The sequence below is a fragment of the Hakea prostrata genome, chromosome 1 (assembly GCF_041222555.1).
Source record: "Hakea prostrata isolate BN-2017 chromosome 1, UWA_Hpros_2, whole genome shotgun sequence".
Taxonomy (NCBI): domain Eukaryota; kingdom Viridiplantae; phylum Streptophyta; class Magnoliopsida; order Proteales; family Proteaceae; genus Hakea; species Hakea prostrata.
The window spans coordinates 3,916,446-3,931,869 of NC_142600.1; the positions used below are offsets into that span (position 1 = coordinate 3,916,446).

A 15,424-nucleotide genomic window follows, 5' to 3' on the forward strand; every position below is an offset into this window, starting at 1 on the left:
GAGACAAGTTTCCTTGTATCTTTTAGCCCAAGTTTCCCCCCTGCCATTTTTAATGTCAACGGATAAAAAATGTACTCTTAAGACAACAATTCGCTATGGACTGCCCCTTCTCCCTTTAACTATTCCTGAACCTGGCAATAGCTCCTTTCCCTTTGCACTCTCCTTTTGAATTGTGGATGGGTCCAATATCCCTTTCTTGCTTGACCTTGGCACTACTAGAAAACGTTCATTCTTTAGAGCCCGAAACCAAAAGGGCATTCTTTACAATGTGGTGGGTGCTAGAGTAATTTCCTGCTCCCCCAAGGGCAGCAGCTTTGGCTTCCTTCAAAGAACCATATCTTCTCTTCTGCCTCTACCTAGAACCACATCTGTAGCGCTTCCTCCCTGTACCTTGGGCCAAGCTTGCCTGTCTCAAAGGCCATATTCCCTGGCAACTCTTCATTGTTTGGACAGCCCTCTTCTCCTGCCTCTCAACCCAAGCCCTCCTTATTCACTGTTCTATTCTTGTTTCCCCCTCTTGCACTTTTTGCCCTAATGTTGAAACCACCTCTCACATTTTCTTTGCCTATCCCTTCACCCGCCCTATTTGACTGCTTGACCTCTCCGCATTTAGCCTAGAGCTAGACACCCCCAGCCCCTAGACATTGAGTGCAGATGGCTAGCCTCAACCTTCAAAGGTTCTACGATTGACGACACTATTGGGAAGCTTCTCCTAGGAGCTTGCATTTTGCATATTTGGATGAGGCGTAATTTTCATAATTGTATTGCCAAATCTACAGGTTAAATTTGGAAAGCCACATGTAATGATGTTTTCTTCTAGGGTTTTTATTTTTATTTTTTATTTTATTACCATAAACCCCATGTTGATACCAGATTAGGCATCTTGTTGTTACATGGGAATATGGGATCATATTGTTGTTCGTTTCTTTCAGGTGTTCTTAGCTTGGTCCCCCCAACGTATTTCTTTTCACTTTGAGGTGTCTATATTATAATATACTCTTACAACTTATCACCTATCGGATGACGATAAGATGCTCTCTTTTTTTTTTTTCCTGGCCAAAACAAAAAATAACAATTATATTAAATGAAAGAGTTTAGGTCAAAAGACCTATACATCTAAGAAGATGTATAGGTCAAAACTATTATACATCAAATAAGATGCTCCATATAGTAACACATTGATCTGGCTTTACCCTTTTTTGGTTAATCCATTGATCTGGCTTTACCACATCAGCACTAAAGTGAAATCATTATGTACAGTTTTGATATCCAGAGTGAAAGTAAATTACTTCCTTAGCTATTCTTCCATCGCTTTATTTGAAAATCTCCACTGGTTTATGACAGGCATGCTAGATGCTGACAATTTTGATAGATAAGTTGTTGGTCTTCTTGTAATCCTTGGCAGAGGTTTGGATCAGCTCCCTATCAAGGTCGAACAATTTGCTCCCCTAAGGACTTTGAACCATACAATAGGGGTGAAGCCCAAATGAGGTCCATTGAGATATTTATTTGTGATTTTTCAAAATACTAATAAGTGGATCCCCCACCTCCTACTGTGTGGTCAGGAGAGGCACATTTCTATACCCGACGATGATTGTGGTGGGTTAGACCTCATGTCATGTCACTGAGTATGTGACCAACCAGGTAGCTTATGTAATGGATGTTATGGATCCCCAACCCATTCCCCCTTCCCTCAATGATGAGGAGAGGGGTTCTCTGTGAAAGAGACGAAGAGAATGTTAAGAAGGTAATGAGTCTATGCCTTTAACTGCATTATAAAAGGCGGTTACAAAAAAAAAACTGCATTATAAAAGGCAAATATGATAAATGTGGAACAAGGAAGTTAAAGCAACAATGTAACCATTAGCCACTATTTCAACTCCCTTTTCTTTATCAAGAAATGAGTTGATATATTACAAGATATGAAGACATACAATTAATGGCTGAATCTGTGCAACAGGTGGGCTGTATTCGGTTATATTCAAGCACAAAGTGACAGGCTTTTGAGGCTATATTACATCGAATTGCATTCCGGAAATGAGTAGATTTATTCAAAGATATGAAGACATCAATTAATGACTGAATATGTGTAACAGGTGGGGTGTGTTCTGTCATATTCAAGCTTTTGAAGCTATATGACATCAAATTGCATTTCCAGAAGATGCCATCCCACCTCATGTGTTTGCTGGTGCCTCTTCAAAATATTATTTATTCTTAACACCCAGAAATATGAAAACATGGAAGTGCTAAAATTGAGTTGCAGCTGAAGCTCACATTCTACTGCTCCATATGCAGCTATGTTTCTGCACAATGGGAAACTTCTTCAAGGCAAACCAAGTTCTCTGACATTGCACGTTCAGTTGACAGATACCAATGAAGCTGCACATTAAGTTCCAAGCAAAATATTTAGCCAGATGAAAGAAGAGCTGAAGTATAGAATTCAGAAGTTCAGTCCCAATGTGCAAGATTCGTACCATAGCCTGAGACTCTTGGGACAAAACATCGTTAGTGGTTGTCGTGGAAACATTCAAGGGCTTATGGAAAAGTAAATGGGCTAAGGACCGATCGATCGGATTTGTATCAGCTTCAACATCCATAAATCGAATGCATCTGCACAAGAACTAACAGGATCAAATTCTAAGAGTAAAAATAACATTGTCTTAGCCAAGATATCATTACTTGAATCAGGAGAATTGGAGCATGAAATGAATATTGGTAATAGGACTTTTGTGCTTCCATGTTAAATCAACCAATGCAGGCCTAATTACATTAAATATTTTCCAACCAACAGCTTGTTTTGGCTATTCTACCAGCCAAACTAAGCAGCTTCCTTTTGTTCTTTTCTTCATTCACTATCCAGATTGCATTAAAATTTATTGCCATATGCAGTAATTCCATGCATCAAATATTGATATGCAAGGATGCTATTACCATATTTCTATTAAGGCAATCCGCAATGCAAGATTTAAAATAAAATAAAATAAAAAAAAAAAAAAAACTTCTTCCAACTGAAATACTTCTACCCATTCTGCTGGACTTTGGGTTTCAAACTGTTAGAAACCCTATGCCACTTCCATTATCATGTTATACCTCCCTCTAGTTTTCAGGGGATGGGTGGAATGTGTCCTCAAGCTCAAATGACAGAAAAAGCAGGCTGAATAAACGGAGAGTTTCAACAGGGAAAATGTACAAGAAGAAGAGAAATAGAAAAGGAAGCTATCTCCTCAGTTCCTTTTCTTTCCTTGTATTTATATGGCAGACACCCAAACCAAGCATGGTAAACCTCTAAAGACTCCCACAGCAGAATAAAGGTTGGCATAAGACAGTGATTGACACCAGTTAGCGTTCCCTAATTTTCAACTTGAAAAACACACCCGAAATAAAAGAACACAAACAAACAAGGGAAGAAATTAATTATAAAGCAACTGATGCAAAAATTCAGATCCAAAGGACATTAGCTAATTGTAGTTTTCCATTATCAAAAACATAGGAGCATTATCTTTGAAAGTTCCCATGTTAAAGGTTTAAAACCTAGTTAAATCCCTTCTCAAGTCTTCAATTTACTCTTTTTTTTTTTCAAGCATCATCTGTACTTCTCTTTAGGTTTTCTAATGCAAAAAATCAGATTCAAAAGTTTCAGCAGGGATTAAAAAGGACTAGATGCAGAAACTTGGATACGAACCCTATCTTGTTTTGGTTTTTGTCTATTTCTTAAAATAAAATGTGTACCCTCTGAACAGCCACTATTGCTGCCCTTTAAGGGACCACCCTCATGGGGCTCAAGACACCTGTAATGAAGGAAACATTACAAAGGATGCAAAACATTCAAACTGATGTGCTTCTTACACCATCCACAATGAGATCTGATGGGATTAAACCAACTCCACCCGCAAAACAGTAAGGGCTTCCTTCAACCAAATATCCTAGTTTATGTTTTGGCAGCCTCCGCCTTTATGAGAAGATGCTTTCTGTTTTCAAATCCTCAATTCTCCGCTATAACCTCCTTTTTCTTCTCATAATCAATTTCTAACTAATGGTACTTTTTCACCACATCCTGTAATCTTGTGTGCGCACTATGTGTAGGATAAAATGTTCTCCACACTTTTCCTACATCAACTGCTGTCTCTAAAGCTGTTGAACTCTGTTTCTACTAATATCTAAAACAAGTCCATTGACTGAAAACATTATTTTATCGATAAGCTTTATACCAACCTTAATTGTTGAAGCTTGGCTGGTTCCGTTATTTCTGACTGACATGGATACTTGAATGCGCTATGAGGACCATCTGAGAAAGAATATTTCAGGCAAGCATAAAAATGGGACCTTTTGCTAGAAATTGAAGGCCCATTATAAACCTAGCTCAGGCAGTGACTGTCAATATGATATCTCATAATTTATAGGGACCTGTTAAAATCTATAAGTTCAGCTTTAGTATATATGGTCTGTGAGACATTGAGTCATTTTAGTGTCAGCATCAATTGCTACAAGTTTGTAATACATGAAAAATATTTTTAGCCACCATCAAATATTGCTATTTAAAGCCATGTGTACAAGTGTATATGCTTCTCAGATAAGGTTTTCTCCTTGTATGCAACTAACCAAGAAAGGAAATGCATTCTCATTAGGTATCCAATTGTGCAATCGAAATCATATGCTGCGCTTACTCTGTGACAGCAAATTCTCCAGTTTTGATACAACAGACAACTCACTACAGTACCCCTGCAAAATTTTCTTATAGAGAGATTGATTGCAGCCCCACTAAGGAAGTGACAACTTTGATTTCCGTTAGTTCTTTCTGATGCCTTCCTTTATCCCTCAGTTTGAATCAGAAACTTGTTCTAATGATTCAAGAATTGACTTGATTAGTGATATAGTAGCCAACTCAAGTCAAATTTTACTCTAACCACACCAAGCAAGTCAACTTGGCTACAGGGATACCAAAAAATAGTTGTTGCTTATTCCATCAGCTTCCAGCTTGTCTTGGTTAGTCGTAAAGCTACATGGTTGAGTACTGACTTAGCAAAGGTTAGTTGCTAACTATAAATCTGCATATTGAAGTCAGTTCAGACTTTGTAGTTGGTTTGGTTCCATTCCACATATACAAGTTCTCTATTCCTTGAGCCTAGTTTGGCTTTCCAAGAGACACTCTATACCAGATAGCTGTATTCCTTTCCCAGTTTGGTAAATGGAGTGAGAGATATTTTGTTGGCTGAACTAAATATATCCTTTAGGATAAGAATATAAGGGAATTATCTTTTCTTGGAGAACACAGTCTTGATTGTAGATGTTTTTTCTAGATATTTTTAACTTTTTTTTAGTTCATTTTGAATCCTTTAGCTTTGTGACAAAATCTAGTCTCCAAAGTCAGGATTAACTGCAGCCTGTATTTGAGGCAACAAATTCTTTGTACCAATCTCATTTCTGAATACCTATCCCCAAAGTAGCATTTTGTTACTATATCCACCATCCACTCTGCCTAAAAATTAACTTTACTTTTGTTGAGGATCTATATTGTTCTTTGTTGGCCTGATTTAGGGGTGTCCATGCAGTCCAGTGCTCGTTGAAATATCACGATTAGATTTTCTTCTGTTTTACTCGAGTAGATGAAAGGGTTGAATTCCAAATTTAGAAAAATTTGAACTTCAGTTCATTTTTATTTGTGCAGTTACTGCTCATACTCTGTGACTTCTAAAGCAAGGAGACTTCCTAGTATTTTAATTGTGCAAGGAACTTAGAGGATGACTAACTCAGATAAATGTGCATATTGGTAAATATTTTCATACATTTTCCTGTGGCTTCCTATATGCCCTACTAGTGAAGAAGGGAATTGATGGGATCAGTTTGCAGTTTGAAATGTCTTCCTACTAAGGCTAACTTTAGCACAAAATGATAATTTGAGATATGTAATCAGTACCTTCAAATGCAAATTATAATATGTAACACTGTAAAAATTATAAGAGACACTAACTTCACATGTGATGAAAGTAAGAGCATCTTAGGATCCTTTAAAGTATCACCTGCACAGATAATGAAACAGTACATCAAGAAAAATGCTATAAGTGGTTATACTTATTTGATTCTTTGGTCTTAAAATCCTCAGTTTTAACGCCACAGTTTCTGCTGCACGTGCCTAAATATCCAGCATTATGTCTTTGTTTGGCACTTCTAGCCAAGCGGTACAGACTGTCTCTTATGCACAGCTTCGTCCTGATATCCAGCTGAATTTAACTAGAAGTAGTCAGTAACAACTTATGTGAATATGATGGAATGAAAATCAAAGGTGAAAAGCATTTACTTTCAGTAAATCAGCACATCATAAACATAGATGCTAACTTTACTGACTTCTACCTCTAAGCTCACTTGCCATCACCATTTTAAAGTCACCATGATTTCCCCTTCCCCAGTAAGCAAGTGAACAGGCAGTAATTTGAAAGCATTGACAAAAAGCATAATAGCCCACTCATGCAGCAACAACTCCATAATAAATATGGGCATCTTAAAAACTGATTGCAGTTTCACTGAAAATTCCAATATAAAGGATATTGATCTTGCCTCCACAATAACCCCATAGGGATACCTTCATTTGTGACATACATAACTCTTTTGCACAGGATAACCTTTGCATGCCCATGATAAGTGAATTTCGAATAAAGAAGACCATTTCATGTAATACATGTGACACTAGGGTGGCAAAATAGCTATATGAAAATTAAGAATTTGAAATGGTGCATGCCTGTCACATGCGACACCCCCCCCCCTAAAAAAATCATTCATGCATGAGACATGAGAGATGATATCAAATTAAACTCCCAGAAGAAAATAAGTATACCTGTTCCATGATGTACTGAAGCTGCTGAAAAGTAGCTTCTTCTACTGATACTAGAACAGACATTGTGGAGCTGATGCTAGAGCTTTGCTGTATAATTGAAGAATCCTGTGCTGGACGTACAACATTTCTTCCTTTGATATCACCCTGAGCTCCAATGTCATCTTGAATTTGAGATGGACATTTTTTGGTTGAAACATGATTGGTAAATGAAGTTCTCATCCCCAAGTCTTCGTATTGCGGATCACCAGTTAGTTTGGCATGTAGCTGCTTCTGTTGAAAAGGTTTTCCCATCCTTCTCCCTGATTGCATTGTTGAAGGTTTGGGTGAAGAATCAGGAGACCTTTCTAGGGATTGAGCATAATTTGATGCACAACAAGAAGCTTTTGAAGAAACAGAAGGATGGCCATTATTTCCTGTCTTGAAACTGGATGTTGGTGTAACTTGGAGTTGATTCAAATGGTCTTTATAGTCTGAGTGCAAGTAAGGAATTTGTGTATGTGAATGACTTGAAAAATTAGGTTTCACATTTTGCTGCTGTCGTGGAATGTCTAGAGAAGGAAAGACGTGTGAGTATGAGGGCACAGAAGGGGGAACGTTCACAGTGGCAAATTGTTGAAAAGGAACAAGACCATGGGAAGGACCATCATCATTGACTTCTGAGAACTCATTTTTTCTTTTTCCTTCAGATTGATTGTTCTGCTTCAACTGCTGATGTTGCACATTGAACTGTAGCAAAGGAATGAGAATTTGACTAAGATGAACTGAAAGGTCAAGGAAAATTGGACAACCCCAGCAACATAAAAAGGTAAAAGGTACTAAGACAGACTTCCATGTAACTACAACAGCAACAACCCCCATGACCTTATCCCAACTCATCAGGGTCCGGTACATGGATCCTTAGGGTAAATAAAAGACAAGAGAAGCAATAGTAGTAAAATTTAAGCATAAACGAGGATAAGTAGGAGACAAAAGTCAAAGTAGCATTCCAGGAACATCTCTTTAAATGGGATCAGCCGCATGGGTCCTCATAATCCATACAGGTCCATCAGCACTCATATGGGTGTCTAGTCCTAACAGATGCATATCCTTTCTTGCTACTTCTTCAATAGTCAATTTAGGCCTATCCCTACCTCTTTTAGCTCCATGTAATTGGAGAAGGCAAACCAATCATGTGCAGACTATTCCATTGAAAAATTGTACTGAACAATGGTATTATATGGAATATGACTTTTACTAACCTGTCCAATGGATTCAAATTGCTCTGTATTTTCAGCATTTGCATCAGACCAACTGACATATGATGTGTGACCAAAAATAGCAGGTTCATTAATACTTAGTACCTGAGAATCAATATCTTCACCAGAATAGTTGGTCAAAGGAGAGACAGTGTCAACCACAAATTTCACATCAGGTTCATGATGCTTTGATGTACATCTTGATTCATTTGAATTGAACAATGAAGGGTTTAGGCCTGATCTGATAGCAACTTCAGAACCATGAATGGCAAGAGAGGAAGATGAAAAGCATGACAACACTTCATTATGGCCCATATTCCTGCATCCAAACATAGAATCACAGTTTCTACAAAATCAAGACAAGATAATATAAAAGGCCTTATAATAGTCTAATAGAGAGCAATAGAACTTTCATGATGCAATGACGAATTATTATCATCATTATTGTTTGTTCACAGTTTACAATTTGATCCACATCCAGAGCTGGTTAGATCATATACAACATTAGCTGGTACGGTACCCCTTGGATTAGCCACATGTCATTTTGGTCTCCGGCCATCTATATTTCCAATGAAATTACTGAGAATTTAACGTTGCAATTTAGCATTGACTTTTCAACCATTTTATAAAGCTTCATATTGCCGCATGCTGAAATATTTTCAGGTTAGAACTGACCACATTGATAGTTCCCCCCCCCCCCCCCAAAAAAAAAAAAAAAGGATAGATGGTGATACGGACTAACCTAAAACTGATCACATTGACAAATGGTGATGTGGAAGTGGAAAACATGTTCACAACAAAAAGGGTGCAAAATCTTGATATTTAGAGCCATATAAAGAGCTTTACCTTCAAAGGCCATGAAAGAAACATCAGCCATAAGTATTATAATTCTAAGCATCATCACAAAGACAAGAAAAAAAAACAAGGGCATACCCAGTGCACGAAGCTAACCCCACCCTGGGCCCCCTGCTTGCTCTAGGGAGGGACATAAGGGATGCAGCCTTACCATTGCACCAAGGTCCACCCTTTATTATTAACACAACTACTATGAATATCTTTACAAGTTTCATGGGATGGGTAGGATGAGATCAGGTGACACACAAGATAAGCATGTTTTTTTCATGATTAGTAACTCAAAGTCAAAAAGAAACTGAAACAAGGACATGTCACTGGAAAATAAAGGATCATCCACTCAGGTAAGCAAGCACCTAAAATGGAAAACTTGGCAAATTGAATCAAAATCAATAAACATAAGAAATATGTTTGATGACTACCTAAACACTCTGTCAGCATCCTCAAAATTGCCAATGTAAGGCCAACTGTAATATAGAAGACCACCGTTCTCCTTGTCCTCATGTATGTCAGAAAAATACTCAAGTTCACTGTCTGTTGAAGAAATATCACCATGTGGGAAGTGGCACAGGCTGCTGCCTATTACAGCATTTCTATTACCAAGAATAGGATCATTTGCACAAAACTCATTGCCAATAAAATCTATGTGGTTACTATTGAAGCAGTTAGTTGGTAGCTTAGTACCATCAGCAATTAAACATGGCATCCCCTTGATGGAATCATTATCACATGAAGATGGAAAGATTCCACCGGTTGTGGAAGACCATGAACCCATTTGGGGCATTGGAGCTTTCCGGTCCTTCACAGTTGCAAAACTTGCTTCAGCTTTTCTGTGGAGGGCACCTTCAGTGGTATACTTGTCATTTGCATAGTTTGTAAATGCACTTGCTTCTTCATTTTGTGGTTTCTGATGGCAATCAAGTTGACCTGCAGGAGTCAAATACTTCTTCAACACCGGGATGAATTACTAAATGATCATCATTCTTGCTATACTCATTCAATACGGTACCTTCAATCTGTAAAACCAATGAGAGTAGATACCTATGAGATTGCATACAAATAAAAACTAAACATACTTCAAATAATTTACTAGAATTGCTTCTTTTAATCAAGGCAGATCTATATAAACAATTTCAAAAAATCATCAGTCACCAGGAGAAACTTCGGAACATTTCAATCAAGATAGGCACTCCAAAAGTGATTCTCGTTAACAGAAGTTGACTAGGGGAAAGGAGAGAACTCAGACAAACCATAAGCTGTACTAGTGCACCTATCTAGAACCGAAGCCACTTTGAAATAGAATAGACAAGATTTCTGAATCATTTATAACAGAAGCCCTGTTGAAGGAAATCAGGAATAAAAGGGGTATAACATCGACATGGAATACAAATTTCATCATTAAAAGAATCGCCGAGGAACATCATAGACATTTAGCAATATCAATAGAGTTTAAAACAAGGGACCTACTTCTCATCCTAGGAGTTAGCAGGTATGAGAGAGTCCCCTCTCTGTCTGTCTCTCCAGGTTTGAAGTTTCGACTATTGAGTGTCGTAGCACTTCTGCTGTTCAATCATCAAATCGATTCCGATCAAGCAAGCAGGAGAAGGTGGTCCTTTCAATTCATCATTCAAAAATATCAGACATGCGTCAAAACAACATGCTCTCAAACAACAGCCTGAGAATATTTTACTCAATGGCCGAGAAATCGGCAACTAAAATACTATTTCACATGTAATCGATACTGGACGGATTTATTCTACAATAACCGGAAAAGAGTTATTTCCTTTCATTTCAAGCCTAACGAAAAGCAGAATCAGAGCAAGAATACGAAGGAAACTATAGCCTCACAAGCCATTGAACCTAAAACTACAGAGCAACACAGAATGGACATTAGAGTTAGATTAAACAAATAAAACTCCGCCTACCTCATAGGTGGTCCAGTGTAACATCACTTCGAGATCCTCTAACCAACACTTAATGCATAAATGATTGTTCGATCTGATGTCATGTTTCTCACGAAAAACAAATGGATAATTTCATTCGGCTGGCTATCAATTTGCAGGAACTTCGTTCAACGGAGGTCTCTGCTCCGCCAAGAGGTCGAAGAGTTCACAGAGACTGATACCAGAGATTCCACAAGACTAGCCGAAGAACCAGTAATAAAGTTGACGAGTAAACAGAGAAAATTGAAACTGAAAGCCGTTTACCCTAATTCCATACTGCTGGAGATCACTCGTATCGCAGGTTCTGGAATCTGGACGAACGAGGTTTACGAAGATTCTGCAAATATAAATAAAGGAGATTCATGCCGGTCAGCAACGTGGCTAACGATAGAAAATAGTGGCGGCATAGAAAGCGAGCAAACGGGAGGGACGAGAGAAGTCAATAAGATTCGTGGACGAGAGGAGCAGATGAGATCAGATCTGTTATTCAAATCTTATTGGACCACGTCAACTGGACTAACCACGTCAGAGAAATGTTTGACGCGACGGGACTTCCAGCCTCTTTGGTCCCACGCGCTCGAGGGCGTACTCTATGGAGTCACGAAGTAGGATGCCATCGTTGAGTCCAGATCATTTCCGCCAACCTCACGGCTATTGACTACAAATTACAGGGCCCACAGGATTAAGGTAATGAAAAAAAATTTTAAATACATTTTATTATTTTTTTACTATGAACCCCACTTGGGGATCTTAATAAAGTAGTGCCGCACGCAAGGTTCACTGTGTCGGCGATATATCGCCCTGTCGCTAGGGGGGCGACACGACTCCCCCAGCGACACGAAATTTACCATATGTCGGCGATATATCGCCGACAAGTCGATATATCGCTGAAAAGTCGGCGATATATCGCTAAATTTGCCATATATAACTGTATTTCGTTTGTTTTTCGCCGATTTTTCGTTCGTTTTTTGCCAAGGTGACATAGGGACCCCCGTGTCCGTCGGCAACAATATGTGAAGCATGAGCCATACTTAACATAATTGTATAATGAATTGTAAACTTTAGTACATCTCTTTACTAATTGTGTTAGTGTATTTGTGTTCTCTTTGCATATTTACATTAGTTTATATGAATTTTCCAAACTTCCAGTTTTGCCTGCATATAGCCGGACATGTGCCAATTATAAACTTTAGGTTAGGTGATGTTTTAGGTCAAAATAACACTCCCAATGTGTTTATTGGCCTCAAATTAGGTTACACGTCAAATTTCAGGTCAAAATGACCTGAAATACCCTTCGAAACAGGGGTTCGATTTTTCATCGAACCCCTACCAAAAGTCGGTCGACTTTCGGCGATATGTCGCCCATGTCGCCGTGTCACTGGGGGGCGACACGGCGACATGGGTCTACATTTCGAACATTGGCCGCACGTAGCGGTGCCCAATGTCTCATAAGTGAATTTTATTAAATCTTAGCCACAAAAAATACCATACACGTTTGTAATCATAAGTAAAAAAAACAATATTTTTCTTTTAAATGAGCCAAATTATATTTTGAATGGCTACAATTTACGTAGCAACCATCCAACGTTGGACACCATAGACATTACCACTTCAGCTTCAGCAACAGTACCCTAGCAAGATCATGGTGTGAAGCAGTTTTTATTTTCTAATTAATGATAATTATGATTATTAAATAATTTGAAGACAGTAATGTCAAATAGATATGAGCCTAAGACCAAAAACTCGAGGAAATGTATTTATCGCCAGCACCTAGTTTTTTTTCGTATTCTCATTATTCTCCGGGGTGAGTCTTGTTGTGGTCCAAGCCTCTAGAGGGTGAATGAAAATTTATAATTATGCTTGGATCCTCCACAAGAGTTATTTAACGTAAAATGTAAAATAATAATAATAGGAACTTTCGCAAGTGGGATTATGTAGGACCCATGATGATATTATGTCATCAACATGAAACATGTATTACTGATGTCGAGAATGATGCCTATGATGTGTTAAAACTCATGCTCTATTTTTGGTCGAAAAGTTCATACTTTTTTTTTTTTTTGCCAAGAAAAAGAAATGCATTCAAAGAAACAAGTTTGGGGTAAATCTCCCAGCAGGAACAGAGTACAACGGACCAAGTCCTCGAGGTGATTGTATCCACCAAACTTTTTTTTTTTTTTTTAACTAAAGTTCATTCGGGTGAGCTTTATATTAATGCCTCGGGGGTGAGCGAACCACGAAACCTCCCCTAGGAAAGTTGGGCGCTTTACCACCGATTTCACATACCACCTGTGACAAATCCAAACATTGGCCCCCCTATTTTACCATAGGAACAGAGTACAACGGATCAAGTCCTCGAGGTGATTGTATCCACCAAACTTTATTTTTTTTTTGAACTGAAGTTCATTCGGGAGTGAGCTTTATATTAATGCCGCCGAATGGGTGCAAACCCAAAACCTCCCCTAGGAAAGTTGGGCCTTTAACCGCTTTCACATACCACCTTTGACAAATCCAAACATTGGCCCTCCTATTTTACCATAACTTGATAATCTCATTTCATTATGAAAGTATGGTGAGAGTATTTTGATACAATTAAAATAAAAATTCAACGGCTTAGATAATCAATCATTATTTTTGGAATTCATGTTCATTCAATGACCACAAAAACCAGTGGATCCCACTGGTGGAGAAAAAGTTTTTTTTTTTTTTTTTTTCCAAAAAGTGTTTTTCACCATAAGCCCCACTAAGTGCTCCCGGTCGAGGTCGCTGATCCGGACTCAACTACAACCTCGAAGGATCAGTATTCCATCTAATTTTTATAATAAATTTTTTTATCAAACATCTAGAATTTCACGCTACTTTAGTTTTTATTTTTGAACATTCAACTTATGGCATGATTCTCATTTGAGGTGTAATCAAAATCATGTATAATGACGAGTAAAGTCATTTTGTAACCCTTTTACCGTTCAACAATTAATAGTTGGTGCACGCCACAATAAATTCATTTCTGACTTTCTTTTGAATGAATGAAAATTTTATTAGGAGAAGGAGAGAAGATAAATAAGGAATAAAAGACAAAACCCTCTCAATGTCAGCCAAATTTAAGTGCACCAAAACACACAAAAGGAAATCAAGACAATAATGCCAAGACCAAAAAAGACAAATAATTGAAAAACAAAATAAACTCTCCTTTTCGTCTTATTTCTGGTAAACTTATGCCTAAAATTAAATTTTCCTTTTTACCAACCGTTCGTGGCACCCTTTAGTGGATCAATTCTACGTTTGTGACCATGAAATAGAAGGGAAATAGAAGGGAGGGGTCAATGTTCATATTAAACACATTGGGACAAAGAAACACATTGTGAGATGTTTGGTCAAAAAGTGCTATAAACAAATTACCCCCCCCCAACCCAATAAATAAAAATAAGAAATAAAAACATTATAAGACTTTGTAAGAAACGCCAATCATTAATGGAAAAAAGAAAATTAAAAAAGAAAAAAAAAAAAAAAAAAAAAAAAAATTTTGGTTTTTTGGATGTTAAAACTAGAAATGTTAAAAGTGGGGTTAAGTCACAAGAGATAACTCTTTCTTTATCTACTCTAACAAACCCAAAGGACCAAGCTGCGTTTTGAGGCGGAGATCCGTCTCTTCTTCTTCTTCTTCATCTTTCTCATTCTCCTATCACCTCTTCACTTTTCTGAACTCTTTATCATTTCTTTCTCCTTTCTCCTTCTTCCTCTTTCTACTGTCTCCACCGTTTTCCTTTTTTTTTCCCTATTTCTTGAAACATGCCTATTTTGGAAACAACTCCCTTGGATCTGGAAGTTCTGCTGCTGCATAATTCTATTGTAGCCTTTGTATTACTACTTGTTGCCCACCATCACAACTCATACGATTTCTTTAGCCAAAGCCTCTACTGCAATATCATCCAACCACAGATCTGACGAAGGAAAAGTCATCGCTGCCAAACCCGAAATCAAGCTATGGAACTTCCTTGTACATTCAACTTCCCACTCAACTAGTTGTTGTTCAAATTATAGTTGTTTTGTCCTTGTGGTGTGTTATCTCTCCGCCCATGTTGCGTATTTTCTCTTTATCCATGTGGCGTGTTAGTCTCCGCCTTTGTGGCGTATTTTTGCCTATTGGGATGTTTGAGATGGATGATGCATTTTTTTAGTTTATTAGTTGCTATTGTATATACAACTTTATTTCTAAGGTTTTATTGAGCTTGATCCATACATTAGCCTGGATGACCTTGTCTATAGTATGTATGACAGTTTGTTCAAATTCCGCTCTTTGGTTTTGAATATTTATATCCAAGCTTTGTGTTTCCATGCTTCTATCATTCTGTTTTTCTTTTGTTGGCGTGTTTATGTATTTTTTTTGCCAGTTTAATGAATGAAGTTTGGCTTCTTACAAAAAAAAAAAAAAAAGATTACAACTAAATATTCCATCAATTTTGTCCTTTGAATAATTATACAAGTATCTCTTCAATGCATCCATCCAATGTTGATTTTCTAATTCGATAGTCATGTGTTAGCTAGGGTTGATAAGTGATACCATC

The 15,424-nt window shown here is 37.7% G+C and overlaps 1 pseudogene across 1 annotated transcript; it reads right to left on the reverse strand.

Moving 5' to 3' along the window:
• Nucleotides 1–1,857: 1,857 nt before the first annotated feature.
• Nucleotides 1,858–11,256, reverse strand: LOC149026762 (protein LNK1-like; annotated as a pseudogene). Its single transcript, XR_016173517.1, has 7 exons — nucleotides 10,842–11,256; nucleotides 9,339–9,932; nucleotides 8,068–8,383; nucleotides 6,830–7,555; nucleotides 6,070–6,218; nucleotides 2,475–2,610; nucleotides 1,858–2,379 (listed from the first exon to the last, which is right to left on the reverse strand). The product of XR_016173517.1 is annotated as a protein LNK1-like (transcript).
• Nucleotides 11,257–15,424: the final 4,168 nt, after the last annotated feature.